The sequence below is a fragment of the Lichenostomus cassidix genome, chromosome 1 (genome assembly GCF_008360975.1).
Source record: "Lichenostomus cassidix isolate B80296 chromosome 1, HeHo_3.0, whole genome shotgun sequence".
In the NCBI taxonomy this organism is placed as follows: Eukaryota; Metazoa; Chordata; class Aves; order Passeriformes; family Meliphagidae; genus Lichenostomus; species Lichenostomus cassidix.
The window spans coordinates 57,186,391-57,207,415 of record NC_139479.1 but is presented as its reverse complement, the minus strand read 5'-3'; the positions used below and the strand labels follow the sequence as shown (position 1 = coordinate 57,207,415).

General features: G+C 33.6%; 1 long non-coding RNA gene across 1 annotated transcript; it reads right to left on the bottom strand.

Moving 5' to 3' along the window:
* Positions 1 to 1,828: 1,828 nt before the first annotated feature.
* LOC146444677 (uncharacterized) lies at positions 1,829 to 13,085 on the bottom strand. Its single transcript, XR_014850529.1, has 4 exons — positions 12,989 to 13,085; positions 6,865 to 7,071; positions 2,704 to 3,120; positions 1,829 to 2,088 (listed from the first exon to the last, which is right to left on the bottom strand). It is a non-coding gene; the product is annotated as an uncharacterized LOC146444677 (long non-coding RNA).
* Between the last annotated feature and the right edge of the window lie 7,940 nt (positions 13,086 to 21,025).

Genomic DNA, 21,025 nt, shown 5'->3' with positions numbered 1-21,025 from the left:
CAATAAAATTTAAAAAAACAAACCATAACACATTCCCCAAAATACTGAATGTTTGGTGTGAGGGTTTGGTTTGGTTTGGTTTGGTTTGGTTTGGTTTGTTTTGAGGGGGGGCATTGTCTTTTTCCTGATATAAATAAGTCTATATGTATTTAAAAAACAGTTTTCATTTCATTAAAACTACATTTTTCCAGAGAAAAAGAGTTCTGCTCAGACATTTTCAGGTATTCTAGTCTGAATTATATTTCTAGTTCACAAAACCACAGAAAGAAATTACCTTTGCCACCTCCCCAAATTAAAAAAAAAAAAAAAAGACCTGATTTTTTGTCATTATTTCTCCATTTTCAACTGATATAGGCAAAATTGGATTTGGTGGTAGGAAGACAAAAAGACTGCAAAATAATGCAAGTTACTTCTTACTTCAGGTCTGCAGCCGAAAAGTAACAGTTAAGTATGTGAATTAAAGCAGCCTGATTCGTCATTTTCAAAGTGACTAGCTACAAAGAGAGAGACTAAATTGTAAGTTTCATTATAAATATGATTTTATGTTTCCTAAGATGTTATTTAGATTTTATTATATGTTAATAATTCTACTTTGTATGTCTTTGATGAATATGCATCAGTTATCATGTTTTAGAAATCCAGTATTAAATCTCATTATGATTGAAAGTTGTAGAAAAGGACTGTTTTCCTTATACCACAGGTAATCTGCTTTATGATAATTTATTAATTTAACAATTTATGTTAGTCTTTTATTTTAATCAAAAGAAAAAATGTTTGTTTAATGAGAAGTACACTGGGTCTTTAATGAAAATGCATTTTGGTCCTAATAAAGAAAATTGTATGACTCATTGTATGAATAGGTGTGTGTATGCGTAACAAAATAATCTATAATAATTACCAAAACATTCCATCAAGAAATGTATTTTGCCATTTTAAATATTAAAATAATTTTAAAAAGACCTACAAAACCAGCAAATTTGAAAAAAAATTTCCTCCTATTTAGAAACGTTTCATGAACAAAGGCAGCCAAATTGTGTAACTTGCTTGGGGTAAATAATTGGCATTGCTTGTCTAGGAGCAAGATAATAATTAGTATGCCTAAACATTACAAAATTAAATCATGAGATACTCTTGCTTGAACTAGGCCCATTAATTTGCAAGATTTGTAGTCTGATTAAATTTTCAGCCCAGATGGTTGGTGGGCATGGGAACTCATTCCCTAGGGATGAGGGTCTCCAAACAAAACTTAGTCTCTGTGAAGAATTTAAATGTCAAAATTAATGTACAGACAGGTATGTACCTATACATTTCTTCATGCCTTTCTATATGGCAGAACTGGCAAGATTTTCAGTAACTGCAAAGTGTGTTTCAATGCACATTTCAATAATGTCAATACTGAATCATACGCCAGGTCTTTTGATATAATGTAGAGTATAATGCTTCCTTTCTCCTTTTTCCCTCCTTCTTCTGCCCCTGACTGTGAGACAGGACTTAAAAGACAGATGATAAGTATGCAGGACTTAGTTCTTCTAGTCCCATGTCAGCCAATTTCTCCAGGCTGTAGTGGTCCCTCTGGATGGCAGCATGACTCTGTTGTGTATCAGACACTCCTCCTTCCCACCATGTCATCAGCAAACTTGCTGCAGTGTACAACCTGCACCATCATCCAGATCTTGGGACAATGTATTTAATAAAATTTTTAAACATTTGAACAAAGTTGGGGTTTTCTGTATTTTATTATTTCCTGAAAAATGATTTTTTAAGATATTTGGTTTAAGATGTACAAAAGATCTTAAAAAATAAAAATAAAAAAGAAATTAAGAAAAAATTGAAGTCAGGGAGAGTTTTATTTATTTTTTTCACAATGTTACAAACTCACCATTATGCCAGAAGAAACAGACATTATTGTTCTTGCCGTGTGGAAATCAATGTGCAGGAATTCATGGGGTTCCATGATGACATGACAGATTCATTGTTCAGCTTCAGCACAGTGGATAATCCACCACCCAAAACAAAGATACAAGAGTAATTTTCTTCATTACTCAACCTATGTCTACGTATGCATAGAGATGACAGTATTGAAAACATCTGTTAAAAAAAAAAATAGAAATAAAATCTGATTATCTAAGATGCCTTTTTGCTGTATTTTAGGGTGTTCATCTTTTTTTTGGGTAACGAAGAGCTGGGAAGCACAAATGACAGCAAAAAGAAATAATGGGAAGTGAGACCTATCTAAAAAGAACTTAAGGGGGTAGGAAAATGGCCACTACATTTAGAGAAAAACTGGTTTGAAAAAGGGGATGAAGCAGGTAAGAAGAAAGAGTTATGAAAAGACATGACTTATGATAAGCAAGAAAGATAAATAGGTATGTGATGGTTAGTTTCGGATCCCAAGAGAAGATGGAAAAGAGAACTTCAAAGACCTTTGCTCCCTATAAGGGCAACTAATGGAATTCTCAAAGGTTGTTCTCCAAGATCAAAAGCAGATCTTTGATTTGATTTGATGTGCCTTTCCCTGGAGGCCAAAATCACTGTAACATTCCAGATTTACTTCTTTGTGAGTAAAACTGGATATATGAACACTTTTCATTATCTTAGTAAGGCAGGCTGGTCAAAAAAATAGCACTGGTATCTTCATTATAGACATTCATTCTGTGCAAAGGTGAACTGAAACCTATTTATCTAAAAATTCAACCTTCCTACCTTTGTTTCAAGCTGAATATTAAGCAGTAGGACAAGTTTAACACTCATCTACTCTTCACATATAGTTCTAATATTCTTGCCATCTTCAATGAGATATGCAGAATGCAAATCAAACATGATTTTGGCTTAATGGAGAAAGTCCTGTACTTCTCAGAGAAAGTTCCAATCTATCATGTGAGAATGCTCTTTGCAAGCTGCTGCTGCAGTCATTGTTTATAGAAAGAATGAAATGAGCAAGTTTTATGACTTATAAGAGTTAAATTATTATATTTAAGTATTTTTGTTGTATGTGCTCTGTTTTATTTAAAAATCCCTTAGAATCTCATACCAAAGACAGAATCTCTTTTCTCCTTTCTTGACATTACAGGAATCTATATGAATAATCACTCGTCTGGAAAGTCTGCAGTCACAATAGACCTGCACACAAAACCAAACAACAAAAAAACAGAAAAAAAGTCTTAAAAGCAAGGCTTTTTGTGTATGATTTATTTTTATTATTTCTTTAAATAAGTCTACAAACTATTTTCTGACATTACTTTCAGTATGAATACTTCATATTGTAGGAAGTGTAAAGAAAACATCAGCTCTTCGATAATCCTAAGAGAAATCTTTCAAACTGCTGAAAATTTTACCATATTATCATCATGCCTTTCTGCTTTGAAGAACTATTTGAACTCTTTTCTTATCTTTGTGACATTCAAAAAATTCACTGATTATTTTCTATTGCATATTGTCATTTCACTCCTTTCTATTGAAATTTACAGCTATTTAAAAAATCTTGAACAGTATTTAATTAAGATTAAAAAGTTTAATTTAATTAGCATAAAAGCTTAAAGTTTGTGTATCAAAGGGGTATTACAAATATCACATTTTAGTATGAGCATTTACATTTAAATAAGATGGAAAAATTGAATTGTCCTATATTTCTCCAGGTTAGAATTTAGGCAAAACTGAGATCCCAGGACCTCTGATAGAAATTCAGTCTTCTTGTCAGACTTTGAAGGCATTAAAAAATCCTGAGGCCTTCCTTTGGTAAGTGTAAAGGTTCTTCAAGACCCCTAACAATGAGTATTATTGCATTTTCCTCCTCTGGAGGAGCCTATTTCACTCTCACACTCAATTGCAATCTATATTTAGTTAAAGACTTTCTTAGGCATTGATTGCATCTCCAGTACAGCCTAAATCACCACTCTTACCCTAAGCATGATGAACGCAAATATGATTGCACTGAAACTCATTAAAAGTAGAGATGGCCACCTCCTTTTTTTTTTTTTTTTCATAATAAGCTCATGATTAAAGCATTTGTCCCTCAGTCTGAAAAGTGCAAGCCTGTAGAACACAATATCCACTGTGTCTCAGGACACAGAAAGAAACATTTTCCTTCTGAAGATATGGCTATTTTCTGACAGGGATCCACTATCCATAAAGTCAGAAGAGAAAAGTTACCAGGTTAGGGCCATGAGACAAATAAAATCCTTCTGTTCTGATTTCTCTTGTAGAATCAAACTGATTCCTAAACAGTGCTGTTCCATTATGGGGTATGTAAAATGTTGTTTGGTACAAAAAATATCTTGCAGATTTTAAAAGCAGCAGAAACCATCTAGCTTGTGTAAATGCTTGTTTTATGAGGCAAAAATTCATGTTATCCTTTTTTAATGTTTCTATATGTTTTCATTACACATATTTTTAAATTATTTATTTCTTTCTCATTTATTTGTTTGCAAATTTTCTGTGTTCTAAGTCCTTCAAAAAGTTTGGCTATTACTCTTATGCTGTGACACAGTATCACATGTGCACATACACACAAATTCCTACTCATAAAAAAGCCACATGTGTTACAAACTAGAGAGGAGTGTGTGTGTGTGTATATCAACATACAAAAAAACATATGCACAGTGTTGGGGTAGCCACATTTGGCCAGCATGCAGTGCCACAGTGGGGAGTCCTCCCGTCACAGCCCAGTAGATATAAAGTGCCTTTAGCTACATGTGCCCAGACACAATCTGTAGGGAGGCTAAGCACACACCCCTGTAACTTTTTTGTGACTTTAAGTCTTGAGACCATGGTCAGATCATTCTTCATTGTTTTCTTAAAAGTGAAGAGTGAGAGTACTATTCTGACAGATTAGGTTTCTTGGCTCCTCTGGCAATCGTTTATCCTCACAATGTGTTTCTAGTTAATTTGATTAACTAGAACAACTGACTAACATTTTCGTCAGATGACCTATGCATATACATACATATATATATATATGCATGCACAATATGAGCACACACATAGACACAACCACTCAAAAACTCTCTGTAGTGTCTTGGATGATATGTTTAGGTCTGATCTTTCACCTCAGACAGGATCCATCAGAAGTATAAGAAGGTAAGGAATAATGATCTGCAGAAGGAATAAAGATGCCACCAAATACTAGTATTTGATTCTCTCCATCTTAACCCATATTATGTGGCACAGCAAGATTACCAGGAACAAGACTTCTAGAATAATTTATTGAGATATATTACATTTGTTTAGTTATTTTAATATTTAGCATTATTTTATATAAATGAATCCACCAAATCTCTCTTAACAATCAGTTGAAATGTGGCTGTTCCAGTATAATTTTGTTTTAACATTCAACAAATTGGAGAATGAGATGGAGGTGAAGTACTATGTTCCCATTAAAGTAGTCTTTCTATCTTTTTACATCTTTCTGTTTCTCTCACACAGGTAAACATATAAAGATATTTTCCACAGTATTTGCACAAAATCTGTAAGGTATAAATCCCCCAGCTCTAGAGCAGAAGTTCTAGGAAAAAAATAACTAGAACAGCTAGAACAAAAATCACATATGATGTTACAGTAAACTGTGAAATAGAAGGTACTATTTGTCCCCAACTGTCATCTTGCTTTCTTTCTGCAAGTGGTGACTGCCCTCTCTTAAATTTATGGAAGCTCTGATTACATGTGATGCTGTAGCACAACAAAACATGTTTAGTTGCAGAAGTTTATTAGAGCATGTTCAATGACTTACTGTGATTATATCTAAAGGTACAGATAATGCCCAAAGCATTACTGAAAATATCTGAAGGCATAAATCATCTTGCAGGCTTTGAAGGTCATCTTGTATGATCCATGATCCCTAAAGATATCTATTTTTAGGTAATTTTTACTGTTTAGTAGTGTCCTTTTTCTCTGGATTTTTTTCTTTTTTACACATGCTTGTCTCCATGGAAAACCAGTTAATGATTAAGTCAGTGTATACATTGCTAACACTGGTTTAAAGATCAAGCTTCCTTAATTTCACTGAAGGGAACACCTAATTTTACATCTGAAAATCTGAATCAATTAGGTGAATGCTTAGGTTATTTAGCTGTCTTCAAGTGATGTGATTTCTTTTTTTGCCTTTTGTTTGAACTGAATTGTACAGTTGTGTGAAGATTGCAAAGCATGCTCATGTTTTATAGGTAGTTTCTGAAAGACTTTCTGTTCTGATGTGTGTACTAGAATAAAAATGTGTCAAATCCTTCTTAATGGGGATAAAACCTTAGTAGGCACCAGCCTATGAAGTTTATTAGGATAAAATCAGTGGCATTTCATGACAATCTAATACCTTTTTATGAAAGGTTAGGAATTTCTAAGCTTTGCCAAAAGTCCACACTAGGATAAAATTCCAGTAGGAAATTATTTTATATGAAATGCAGTGTTATTCAAGTATTCAATGGCACACATGTACAAGCTAGGGGCATATTATTGGCTTGGTCACAAGTGATACTAATTAGGTAGGGAGACTGAAGATCATAAATCTCTTTCCTGACTTGTTTCAAAGGCCAGGTAGTAAAGATCATTGCTGTATCTTAGTATAATTGTATCTTTACTGAGAAATGCAAAACTCTAGGAAAACTATGTTATAATTTACTAATTATAAACTACCCTTCTATTATACTGATTGTAGGAACAGAATATGTGTCCACATGTAATACAATTAAGGAATTAAGGATCATTGTGACAAAGCTCTCATGAGACTGACAGGCCAGGTCAGTTTTCAGCTTTCAAGAACTTTTCTAAATTCATTCACTCACAATACCCTTAATGCCAATAATTAATTCTTATATGTAATTAATTATTATTACTAGGAAGGTGATATTATTAGTCTTTAATATCTCAAATTACCTGTGAGTGCAAAATACCACAGAAGTGAGGCTGCACAGTTAGTACTGATGACTGCAGTCCTGGGTGGTCCTTGGTAATCAAAGTCAGGGTGGTTAGATTTGAGAGCTCATAGGTGAGAGAAGCCAGAACTTAAGTGGTCTTGTCTTCTTTCTTCTCTGATTTTCCTTCCTCACGTCTGTTGTTTTTATGCTATTCCCCCTCCGAATACTACCAAAAAAAAAAAAAACCCAGAGGGAGGGTGTCGCTGTTGAGCCGCTAGCAGAAAAGAAATCCCGGATTCTCAGCGTGGCATAGAAAAGAGAGCTTTATTATTTTAATTTCAGCTTATATAGACTTTTCAGAGGTCACCCAGATTAGTCAGCCAGAAACCTCCCCCTAGGCCTGATTGGCCAGGCCTGAACTGTCCAAATCTCGAGACACTGTTTTAACAACATCCAAACTTTATCTTTGTTTATAAAACACAGGAGAAAGTTCTCATGGGAAAACCTGTGCTAGCCACAGGAGGGCACGTCTTCTGCTGATGCAGCTTACTCTGTGGTTTTGCCAGTCAATATCCTAACGTATTTGGAAGGATGCTCTGCCCATTCTCACTCCGCTGTTCTCACCTTGACCTTTGGCAATTCTTTAATACTTGTGAAAGAACTTTTTAACACTTGTTAGTCTCTTTGTTTTGTCCACATATATCTTTCTTTGCCCCTTTAGCAGTCAAATTGCTCTCATGCTTCTGCAAAATGCTTATAGGTTATATCTGATTCTGCCATCACAGGTATTACAAAATATGTACTCCCCTTTGTTTGTTATACTTATGTAGTGCAAATATAGAGGTCCAAGATAAACCACTCATACCCAAATAAACACATTTCAAATCTATAAGTGCCATATCCTCTGATCTGGTTACATGACATTTTTTGATCTGTCCAAAATCCCTCTCAACTTTCATCAGGAGTGTAACAATATCAATGTTTTAATTGACATCAAGTGTATGTCACTGAAATAATTTAATTATTTCTGAGTTTTCTTCTGATTAGGTTTATGCAATGAAACAATCTAACAGGCATGAACATGATTTCTTTCAGACAAAAATAAACAGGAAAATACATTCTACATGCACACTTAATGTTAACTGTAGCTAGAAATGGCCATTCAGTCCCTCAGACCTGGCTAACATCATAATATGACAGAGATTGGAGGTGACATCTGTTCCATAAACCTGCTCAAAGCAGAAACAACTTAGATCAGGTTGCTCAGTGCCTTGCTATGTGAAAATCTCCAAAGATGGAGTTTCCAGTCTGTTTCATTGAAGGACTACTCTTGTTCTGAGTGGAAAAAATATCTTTAATAAGTAATCAGCCTTAACCTTGTTGAATCTTGTGCCTACTGCCTCCTGACCTATCACTTTTCATCTGTGTGAAGAATTTGACTGCATTTTCTATACTGTCCTATTAAATTGTTAAAAATATGACTAATTCTGGAGTTAGAGTAATGTCAGAGTTCTTTTGGAATATATTACAACTGCTCAGAATTCTGTAGTTTATAATTCTTTTAGGTCTTTTTTGCCTTTTTGGAACTTTTTTCCCCAAATAAATACAATTATGTTATTTGAAGAAAAACATTTATATACTGATTATTGTTGCACCATACAACCCCAGTTGGTTAAGTGTTTTTTATCCAGTTTTTGGTTGTATTGAAAATGGATCAGAGCTATGGAAATGACGGCCAAAAAAAAAGAAAAAAAAAAATCTTTGACAGCCTCTTATGTTCAGCCTTCCTTCCTGTACCTCTAATTCTCTAATTTTTAAAAGAAGGTTAAATTAATAAGTACAATATGATTAACACTACTTATTGAAATCCATTAATAATATATAACTGGAAAGATTTGTCATTTATTTGGATACACTATGAAATCTGATGCACAAACTATTGCCCTCTAAAGCAAGGGTAATAAAGCCAAAGGCCAGCTTTTTGTAACCACTCCAAGATGAACAGGTAAAGAATAAGTGTACAAGCAAAACCGTTCTCCTGTCCTGATATGGGTAGCTACGTGCAATACTGCCACAGTTACAGTCAATTCATCAGCACAATTAAATATTCTTAATTTTAAAGGCAGTTAACCACAGTCTCATCTTTCAAGATGATGTGATAAATTTTGCATGCCTTAAAACTTCTGAATCACAGATAGATATATTTATATAAGACTGCCTAAGGAGAAGATTGTAACTTGTTAAAGGTTCACAAGAGGTGATCTTCCTCTCAGTTAAAATTTGTGGAATTTTAACATTTTATGGCTGGCTGGTTGTTTCCATATCCCCAAAATAGCTTTTAGTACTGTAAATAAAAGCTTTTTCCCAACATACTGACTTCAGTTTCATTTGGGAAAAGGAATTAATAAGACTTAATTGTGGGTTTAAATTAAAATACGGAAGTTAGTTTTCCTATAAAAATATTAAATTATATAAGGAATATTCTGTAATGTAAAAAATACAGACTTCTTTAAGGCTATAGGTCAACATCAAGCATGAAGGATGGGCAATGAATTTTATGAGTAAATAATTAATGCAATGGAAATACTACCATATTTACAATGTGATTATATATATTATTACTTTATAATATTAATATCATCCATTTTCTGACAGATATCACATGCACATAAGCATCACATGCATATCAGAAGCAGCGCGACCTTTTGTCACTGCACAAAAGCTTTGGAAGCACTGGCACTCTTACATTTACCAACATGGCATTTTCTTGTGTCCCAGTCTTTTAAGTGACCCCAATCTGAATTCATGCAGAAGAATGATTTCACTGTGACTGCTAGTGCATTCAGCATCCCACTTACAGTAAATTGTTTACAAGGTCAGGACCTCACCAAAGACACTGAGAGATACCCTTGGCCACATTTTTGAAGGCTATGCATGTACCACTGAAATAGGAAAGAGGAATTAGCAAAAAGATACAAATTTTGACCACAGATGAAGCCCACTAATTATCCTATAGACTCAGGTCTCAGTTGTATTTCTCTCACAATATTTATATTCTGATTTTCAATAATTTAATTATTTTATAAAGTGACTGTTTTCTTCAATTAATGATTATTTTAAAAGAGATATTTAAGAGTTTTAATAAACTTCTCAGACTTGGTACTTGTCTCGGTTCCTGCTACATAATGAAGTCTTTTCTGTGACTGCAGCACACACAAGCAGAATTTTTAAATGAGAGACCTAATTTTGGCAGGTCTAGGTCTAAGTCCCCTGGTTCTCAAGAGTCTTCTTTATTTCAAGTTCTATTAGCAATGTACGAGGCTAACTCATGTCCAAGCACATCCCAAAAATCCCTCCTGAGATATTTAGCCGTGTCACTTTGAAGAATACTGAAATGAGCAAGAACAGGGCTTTTCTTTTTTTTTCTTTGATTCTTTTTAAATTCGTTGCTCTGACATAACCTTTGAAATAGATATCGCCGTGTGAACAGACTGAATAAAAAATAGGTAAGTCTTATGAAAAATGAAAGCATTTATAATTATATTCAAATCCTGCTAAGAATGAAATCCCACTGATTTTAATAGGATCAGAATTGGGCCCCACATCTCATCTAGTTAAACCTCAATATTGCAACAAAGAATGGTCATTGTTTTGAGACCAGTTTAATACTTGAAGTGGGGTCATGCATGCATAGCATGATGAGCTTCATTCTGAGCTCTGAATTTCATTGCATAAAGACAGGTAATTTATGGTATTTGAACAGCTTCTGCAGTTGAAATGAATCTTTTTAACATTTAAATGAACAGTAGGAGTAGAAATAGCGGGGTACTGAAGAATGTACAGTAAACTGTTGAGCAAAGGATAGAAATAGGAGAATAAATGAATTTTGCAAACTGTTCCTTTAGCCTAATGAAGGATTTAAAAATAAAACCAAAGTAACATTTCCTACGTATTCACACTGCTCATAATCTCTGACTGAATTCCATTTCACGTTCCTTCCACATTGTCCTGTAGAAAAAATACCATCACTGCATGTTCAACAGAAAGGAGTGACTGGGTGTTTTCTGATCAGCATGACCAGAAAAGTCATGCTGAGTAGTAGGCTTGTATACAGAAAGGCCTTCTATCTCCTGAGAAGAAAGATGTTGCTACAGCATCTTTAATTTTGATTTCATAAGCATCATTGGAAAAAATGTGCTACAGATAAACTTGATTTATTCCCTTGCATTCTCATATTTGAGATTAAAATGGACTGGGAAGATGGGTGTTTGTCAAGAGTCTTCCAATTCAATCTCATCTGAACATGTCCCTTCATAAATGTAGTATTCACCAAGGTAGGAAAAAAATTTATAGACACACACACCCACGTACCCACACACACACACACACACACACCCTCCTGTGACTGACAGTCCAGAACATAAATTATAATGGTGCCGTGGAACTATTGAGACCTCTATTAGAAAGTGGGGAAATGATATCCAGGGAGATAGCTGTGAACATGGAAATGAGATTGAAGATGGGAATCTGTGTTCTTCACTTGCTAAAACTGCTTCTATTTCCATTACCACACAGAAACACCAATGTTTAGGTTGGAGTGGCCTACAAAGAGTATCAGGAGAAAAAGAGAAGGAAAAAAAAAACGAAAAAGGTGCTTCTAGAGATTTTCAAAGGCAAATTGAGTGTTTAACTGTTGAAGGTTAAGATTTTTTTTCCTGATACTGCCATCCAGGAGGTTTTCTGTTTGAATAACAATAATTTTAAGCCATTTTTAGGAAGGTATTTTATTTTAGTGCTCTAAAGAAAATGAAGCTTTAATATCTTTATTGATGATCTGGATGAGGGGATTGAGTCTACCCTCAACAAATTAATGGATCACACCAAGTTGGGTAGGAGTGTCAATCATCAAACATGTTTTAATAGTTCAGTTTTCATCCTTCTTGTCCATTAAATAGATTACACATTGGCTAGTACAATTTTCATATCAAATACATAATAGCAGTTCAAAAGGTTTTATTTTGGTGCTTTTAATGTGTTATCAACACCAAGAAAAACTTTGATTATGTTTTTAAGGACAGTCTTCTAAGACAGTGAACCCTATAAACTGAGGGTGTTTTAACTCAAATATAAATGATCTATTCTCTGAAGTAGAAAGTTACACATTCTGTTTCCGTCGATGAATTAGAGTTGTTCAAAAGATCACTGTGTGGGATGCATATATGTTGCCATGGATCATTATAGCAGTCTATCATGTCAATGTGTGTTTAAATAAGTTTTGCAGCATTTTATTTAACAGGCCATAGCAAATGATATAACTTGTGAATTTTATGTGTGGTATTACACTACTAATGACATATTCGTAGAAAACTGGAACCAATGTGCATAAAAGCTAAATTCAGTATTTTTAATGTTCTGGTTTCTAAATGCAGATATTTCTTAATGAATTTCCATTATTACCAGATTTAGATTATTAGCTTGAAATATTTACTGAGCTTCTTCCTAGTTTTAATGTGTAAAAGTAGCATTTATGCCCTAGAATATGAAAATACAAAGATATCTCTACTAACCCTCATCTAGTTTAACCAATAATATGAAATTGCTATGCTAACTTGGTCTTAGTACTAGCTGTTGTATATAGCTACTTCAGTAATACCAATTTTTCTGTTTAGTTAGTAAGAAGTAAGGCAAATTTATTGTTTTTTCAGTTGTTTTATTCCCCCTTCTCAATTCCACCTTTAATTCAGGTTTAGTCTAAATTGTTAATATACATCCCCCCACGTGTTCCTTTCTTTTCATAACTGCGTATTTTAACAGCTGGAAAAATTCAGTATAGTCGTTGAGAAACATTAAGTCAAACAGTAAGTGTATCTAAAAATACATAAAGACTATGTAGCTATTATTTTTATCTTAATATCATTTAAATGTGTTACTGACAAATTCCTATAATGATTCCAAAAAGGTCCTAAGCAGACATGCACCATGTTCCACTCATGAAACCTTAACTTCCTACCATCACTTATTTAATCTTTAAATCTAAATATACATCTATATTGTATAGAACACAATATGTATCTGCAATATAACACTGATAATTTTATTTAGAGAAAAGAAACAAAATACTTTAGTGTTACAGTGTGTATTACCTATTTGGAGTCCCAGAGAAGTCATCAGGGTTCAGGGTGGTTAAATGAAGATACTTCTATACAGCCTTAGGGCTCTGGAAGATTATTTGTTAAGAGCATGATATTAAAATTCTGGCAATTATCAGTTCTTTTAAATATCAGCATCAGAGTTCTATAAAAGTTCATAATTTATCTCTTGAGGGGCAATCATTTTAGCTATAGTAATGTATTTCATCATCATTATCATGAATTAATATTTCATTCTCCAAAATTATTGTATAATTTATAGGGGTAAGATACCACCAAGTACACATCTGCATGTACTAACTCCTATTTCAAAGTGTCCCTTTTGTTACATTGGGTTCTAAAGTCTGTCAAGATAAAGCTCGCAAATACTGTTCTATCTATATCCCAAGTAAAGAAAAAAAAAGAATATCATATTCATTTTTATGGGGTTTTTTTGGGGTTTTTTTTGGGTTTTTTTTTGAATATAGTAAGTAATGCAATCACTTCATCTATTATAAATTACATGAGCCTTACCAAATAATACAAAGACTTCAAGAAAAGCTGGTAGTTTTTCAGTTGTAAATCACCAAGGTTCTTCCCATTCGTGGGTAAGGGACATAGAAGTAGTCTTTGAGCTGCTTACACATTAATGCTGTCCAGTTATTCATTCTGAGGTGACATAGAGAACACTAAGTTGACCTCCAGCTGAAATTTTGGTTCAATTCTGCTGCGACAGACAGAGCTCTCAATATGAATGGAATGGCTTCTTACTTTGATCATGGTTTACAATACTTAAAATGTGTGTGCAAATATACATTTGTATCTCTCAATATTGAAAACAAAATATTGTGGGAAAAGTTTTAAGCTTAGGTGGGGTACCACTGGAAACTGATAGAGGTTGTTAACAGAAAGGAGAATAAATATTGTTGCAGTTTTTCAGTGTTCCACAGACACTAAAAACCTAAGGATAGAAAATGCAGCTGGCTTGTGGGCTGATGAGAACATTGTGCCCAGTTTACATTATAGAGCATTTGTTACTTTTAAATGATAGCAATATAGCACTGACAGTTGGCTAAATAACACAAACAACTTTTTCCTCACAAAACAACAATATGTAATGTTAGTTGGAAAATCACTTTTTTTTTTTTTTCTTACAGCTATTGGAAATAGAATGTTAAATATATTGTACAAATCAATGAAATCAATGCAATCAAGTAAAAACTTGTTTCTTTATCGATCCTTTCTTACAGCAACACAGGACTCATTTTTGGAAAATTTTAATCCTTTTCAAAACCACTATTGAGGAACATATTTATTAAGGATAAGCTTTGGAAATGATTGATACTGAACCTAACAGATCTGTGGTTCTGTTTTACTTCTCCGTCTGCTCCTTCTTTGTTTTGACAGCAAAAAAATCTCTATATTATTCAGCCACTGATATCTTTTTACCATTTACTTGACACTCATGGAATTCTAGAGTCACCTCTTTAATATCACAAATTATTGAAATAGTAGTACTAGCCAGCTTTTCTACACCTTTTTTTTCCCCAAATCATTAGACAAGTTACCACACATTTTCCCTTGGAAATCTGGTTAGAGGCAGAATTTATTTCCTTTTGACAACATTTATTATCTAATGTCCTCTAATTTTTACTGTTTATTTTGCGTTGCTTAAGAGCATTAAAAAGTACCAAACATCTTTACTACTTCTTAACAGTGGGGGTGGAAATGTCATTATAGTATTATGTAATAGTCACTAATAGTAATTTCAGTGTTTGCCTGATTTCTCATCTCTTTTACCACTTACCATTTTCTAATTTCTAAGCTGTTCCTTTATTTTACTGACAAAAGCATGAATAATAAAATAAGCAGCGACATAGAGGACATAAGTGTTCTTCGTCTTGTATGAAGGTATTAGTGCATATAACTTCTGTGTGTGTGGTAATTCTATCCAGCACATTAAAAAAGACAAATCTGCTTCATAAATTTGTCACAACCTTATAGACACACAAGAAACAACCAGTAAAAAATCCCAGCCTCCATAAGATGGTTGCACATTATTAAACTATTTAATATACCTATTAATAGGGTCTAAAAGCACTGCTAATGATATCCAAAATACAGCTTAAACTTATAAATGGATAGTTTTGAAATTTGTTTAAACTATTATGACTAAAATCTGGGTTTCATTACTTAAGCTACTTAATGAGTAGATTAACATTTTTAGTAAGTTTTTTTTAGCTTATCTCTGTGGTTTTGTGACTGTGCTTTTCTCTCTGCACCTGCACACATTCTTATACTTCACTACTGCTTTTCTATTTGACTGAAAGTGTTAATTCGCTATTCCATAAATAAAAGTTTTGTTGCTATTCAGAAAACCATTACATACACACAATGTTATTCAGCACTGGAGAGATTTTCAAATTACTTGACCACATCAAGTCTAAGGAAAACGTAAACAGAATATTTTTTAACAATTTATGGTCTATTATTTTCATAGGCTTTTCCACTCTAGAAAAGACTAAGAAATACTTTCCAAACATTTAAAAAATGTGTCCCCCCCTTTTTTTTTGTTTATCTCATTTCATGCCACTTTATGACTTCGGTTTTTACTTTTTTACCGTGTTTCTTAGGCTAACATAACACTTGCTGGGGAATTTGCAAACCTTTATGGACTTCAAAGTAGGGGATAACAGTCTACATCAGAGAGCACTCAACAGAAGGAAGACAGAGGTATAAGCCTCATAGTGCAAAACACAATTTTCAAAATAAAGTGATAAATTATACCATATTATTTTTTTCTTAAATGCCATTTGAATTTATAATATAATAATGATTTGCAATGTGAAATCTATTCCTTAAATCCTTTCAAATATCTAAAATAAAATTAAAAAAAAATATTTATACTGAGGGTCTTTCTATATTGATTAACTTCTTAAACTTTAAGAACATGAATTTCCCAGTTGGCATTTAAGATAAGGCAGTGCATAAGTCTTTTAACAAAAAGAGCATTAAGTGACTGTCAAATAACTAAGCATCAATATGCCAGTATTATTGCTAGAAAGACTCACAGAGAAATTGAATATGAATATACAGGAAATTCAGGAATGTCTGAAGATGTTCCTGAAATACCAGCTTCTTTCCACTTGAAGTCTTTTGTTCCAGCCTACAACACTCTTTTACCTGCACAGGAAGGAAAACAATATTTTGAGTAAAATATAGTTAACTTGTGAAATTCGCTGCTGTAAACTAGTGACTCAAATAGCTTACTGAATTCTGAATGAGACTGGACAGTAACAAGACAGAAGCTACCAGCACTGATCCTCTTGTTCCATGTTCTTTTAGCAGAGTACCAGTGGGCAGTGCCTTAGGAGCCTAAACGTCCTCCTGAGTCTCCAAGAGCAACTCAAGCTGCTTACTTTCTAGCACTGTTTCATCCTCAAACTAATTAAACTTGCTGGGGGTATTCAGCTTGACATTAAGAAATTACATTCAGCTGCCCACTGTGCATTTTGAGAAGCTCTGGAGTATCCTAAATATTTTAGTTGGTCTGACACATTTGGCAAATTAATGTGTAGAACATCTTTGCCTTTCTGGAATGATCTTTAGGGTTTTCTTGGACATTTTAGACATTTTAGATATTTCAAATGCCAATAGACATGAGTGCATTGTGTGTCTAAATGTAGAGGTCTGCTGTGTGTGCTTACCTCATGTCAGTGTCTTCATGTAAAAGAAGTGTCTAAGAATTTTATAGTAATTGTAAACATCAAGGTTCAAAATCAGTGGTTCCAGGATGTTATGGCATCCCCTGTCATGTCTTCCTGCCCTGTGTAGATAACCTGAGGGCCTGGGTTGCTTTGAATTACATGATGTGCCACAGTATAGGAACCCAGATGAAGTCCTGAAGCTTTTCTCCAGCGGTCTGATGAAGCCATCCTGGTGTGTAACTTCAGTAATCTATGCATGCACAGGCACTTGCTTTCTACAAATAACTCCTTTTATGTGGAGTTTAATTTTCTGCCTCCTTATTCCCTTTTTCACCTACTCTTGCATTCTTATTTTTACAGTAGTGTCCAGCTTTGAAGACACCCTAATGGACACAGGTTCAGTCACCTTAGGACTGGAGAGATCTGGAATTCACATAAGGAGAGGAGAAATGGTTTGTATCACACAAATACTATACCAGATGCTCTCTTCTGCTTCAGAATGTTTCAGTCCTAAAAAAAATAGGAGAAAACTGGAATTTATTGATAGCATTTCTCTCCACAGCCAGTGAGGAAAGATGAATACTACTGTGAATGTTTTTCTGCCAACAGAGATATTTCTTTCTATTTTCTTTATTGCAAATGTAAGAGCTTGTAACCCCTTAAAACAGGCTAATTTATTGTTTAAAACAGGTTATAAAAAACAGGTTATAAATAATTTCTCTATTGTTAGACAGTATATATGTGCATTCTTTTGAAGCTGGCATGTTAGCTCCCATACAAGTTTTCCACATTCCATCAGCTACAATTGACGTTGAAAAAAAAATGATAGGTGGATGATTGATTCATTTTAATGTGCAGGTCAGCTTTAAAAAGTGAAAAAACCCCTCCTTACCCAATTTAACAGCGAGATTACTGTATTATAGAGATGACACTAGTTACCCTGGATTGCATTATTTCAATGACATGACCTTTAGATTCTTCATCCTCTTTGAAAGGATCTTCCAAAGAGCAGTGAAACATATTACTGTCTACTGCTCTGTCTCTCAGGGAAAAAATGGCTTTCCTTAATTTACTGAGATCATTTTCCTGTGAAGTTCTCATGACAAGTTTCTGGTCCTTTGTACAAATGCATTTATTCTTGATTAATTACAGTTTGGGAAATAAAGTCATGCACTCTGTTCCACTGGCTCTAAATTCTGGTTCTGTTACTTAAATCCACAGATGCATTGTATTTAGAGGGACATTAGGGAATTTAATTGCATTTTGTGTGTGTGGAGAGATTTCTCCATCTCTTATTTTTTCTGTATAATAAAATAGTGATGTGATTTTCTTAGAATTATTTTAATGTTGCTATGAAAATTATTTTGCCCCTCTTGACTGTGCAGAGTAAACATGACTAAAGACATTATCTGGGTGTATACTGCTGTGACTTAACTTTGCTTTTAGTCCTTCTTTATATATACCTATTAGCCCATTCCATTTCTGTGACACAGTAGAAAAAAACTACCACTACTAAATTTTCACATTTTCCTAGATTTTAATAATTTTTTTTTTTTTTTTTTTGCTTACAGGTAAGATGTAGAACCCACATACCATGGCTATACTGCTGTAATTCAGAAATTGCTTTTCTGACTCTATATTTTCAATTAATGAAGGGGTAATTTTAATTAATAAAGGAAAGCCTACATATTTTATTTACATGAGTACATCAACTCCTTTATCTGCAGATAATAATTATTATTATATTATATGATAACCATAGCAGGAAACATCCTGCTCTTAATTTTCACTTAATTGTTTTTCCACCTATATTTTATCAAAATTGATTGTGCTATAATCATACCTTAAGCAGATAAATAGGACTGGCAAAATATATTATGCATCTTCAATCACATGTAGGAGTATTCTATTTCCATGTCTAGTCTTATGAAAGGGGTGTACTTTCAATCTGTATTACATGAAAAGATTTTAATTGGAAAATGATCCATTGTTCAGCCACAAAGTATTGCTAAAGCTTTTTCAAATCCTTAATTTGAAATTCTGAGTTGAAAATTATTAAAAAAGCAAAACCAACCAAAGAAAAAAGCCAACAAACCCCCAAATTAAACAAAACCAACACAGAGCCAAGCCAAACAAAAGACCATCAACCAACCAACTAAAACTGACAACCAAACCAGAAACCACTGTTGTTTTCCCGGAAAATGTGATGTGATAATTTTATGATAGTGGATCTGGAAATGTTGATACGTTACTAGCCTGGAAAACTAATGATCTTCCCCAGTCTTCTTTGTCCTTGCTTTCGTGTTTCTGCATCAGACTATAAATTGAATCTAGAAAGAAAACAGAAGTTGAAAGGGAAATCTTTGGAAAAGAGGAAAACAAAATGAAAATTTTGTCCTTAACGATGACTAAAGGTACGTTCCATTTGCTTGTTTTTGTGCATTTAAAATTTGTAGATAATATTGTTTGAATATAAAGAAAGCTGGTCTTCTGAAGCCACCTGGAATAGTCCTTTTGATCTTCTGGTATAAGCTGTGACACTTTCCCTTGTACAAGAGTGTTGGTATGATATTTTAGTTTCTATTTTAAAGGAAAAATATAGTGTATTTTGAGCTAAGTTTTATGTAATTACTGATTGAATATCAAGAACAGTTATTTTTGGGTTGTTTTCTCCAGTTTTTTCCCCACCAAAAAATATGTAAATCATGAAAAAAAATTGAGCATTGTGGCTCCTTATCCTTCATAATTTTTTGTAACATGTGTCCTATTTAATTATATGTCCTTGTCAAGGAAGTGTCTAAAATTTCAGTCTTGCTTCACAAATATTTTCTTTTCCTGTCTGTCACGTCATTGTTTCTGAGAACTGGTAAACCTTTCATAAAATATCTTTGCCTAGTGCTTTAGAATCCTGCAAAATAAATAATAAATACTTACATAAAAACAGAAAAATGTCATGCAAAGGAAATAATAAATATGTCAAGCCTTTGGCTGCCACATTAAAAAAAAAGAAATTTCTATTATTATCATACTGTGGCAGTCATCGGCTGGCAGAGCTGAATTATATCAGCAGTCTATCATGTTTTGGACTTGATTTTAAGGCTAGTAAGAGTATAGTGGGGAATAAAGTTTTCAGTGAGAGGAAATAATATAAAGCTCAAAGTAGGTTTAGAAAGATCAAAGGAGCTATTATGGGGCCAGCATTCAAACAGCGGGAAGGGAAATACAGTGCTCCTAATTCTCCCAGATATTGTGGAAAAAAGCCAGTGAAGGGACTTATAACGCAAAGCAAAAATCTCAAAATCAATATGATGCTTTACTGGTATTCACAGAATTGCCTGTGAAGTATGGGGTGGAGAGGTTAATTAATCCATTTAAAAGTCTGTATTTTGAATTCATTTGACGTTTTATACAGTAAGACCAGTTTACAAATCACTGTTGAGGAGATAGCAGAAGCAGGTATCAATAGCTTTGAACTGGTGCATTAGTGGATCAATTGTTATCTGTAAATCTGCTTTTAATAAATCAGAAAAATTTGGTGATTCTATTTAAATGGTTTGGAATGTCAGAATAGATCAGGTATGTATTATCAGCCTAAGATAACACTTCAGAATTACATTGATTTGAGACAAAATAAGAACAAAAATAAAAGATTGGGGAAATACTTTCACGTTAATGTTAAACATTTCAGCCATCTCTTAAATGCAAGAAGGTACTTTACAATTTATAAATCTACCATAAACAATGTATACTTGTGTAATGCATTGACATGATATATATGTGTATTTATTTTTTCTAGTAAAATACATTATATCTTTTAAGCATTATATATTTTATATCTATTATAAATTATTATTCTAATATTATATATTAGAATTATATTTTCAAGCAATGGGCAGAAACAGATGCATAAGAAGTTCTACCTAAACATGAGGAAGAACTTCCTTACTGTGGGTGACCATTCACTGGAACAGATTGCCCAGAGAGGTTGTGGAATCTTCCTTGCTGGAGAGACTCAAGAATGGACTCAAGCACAATCCTATGCCATGTGCTCTAGGATAACCCTGCTTGAGCGGGTAGGTTGGACCAGGTGACTCAGTGTGGTCCTTTTCAACCTGATCCATTCTGTGATTCTGTGACTTAAAATTCCTAATAAACTAAAAAAATATACCAACAAACGTTATATTCAAATAGCCACTGAGAAACCTTTGCATTAGTCACACTCAAGGGAGCAATAATTATAGCTTGATAATAATAATAATGCTACTTAGTTACTGTTTGCATTCTGTGTGAATAGATCAAGGATGTACTATGTCATTTGTCCGAGTGACTGAAAATATTCTAGAAC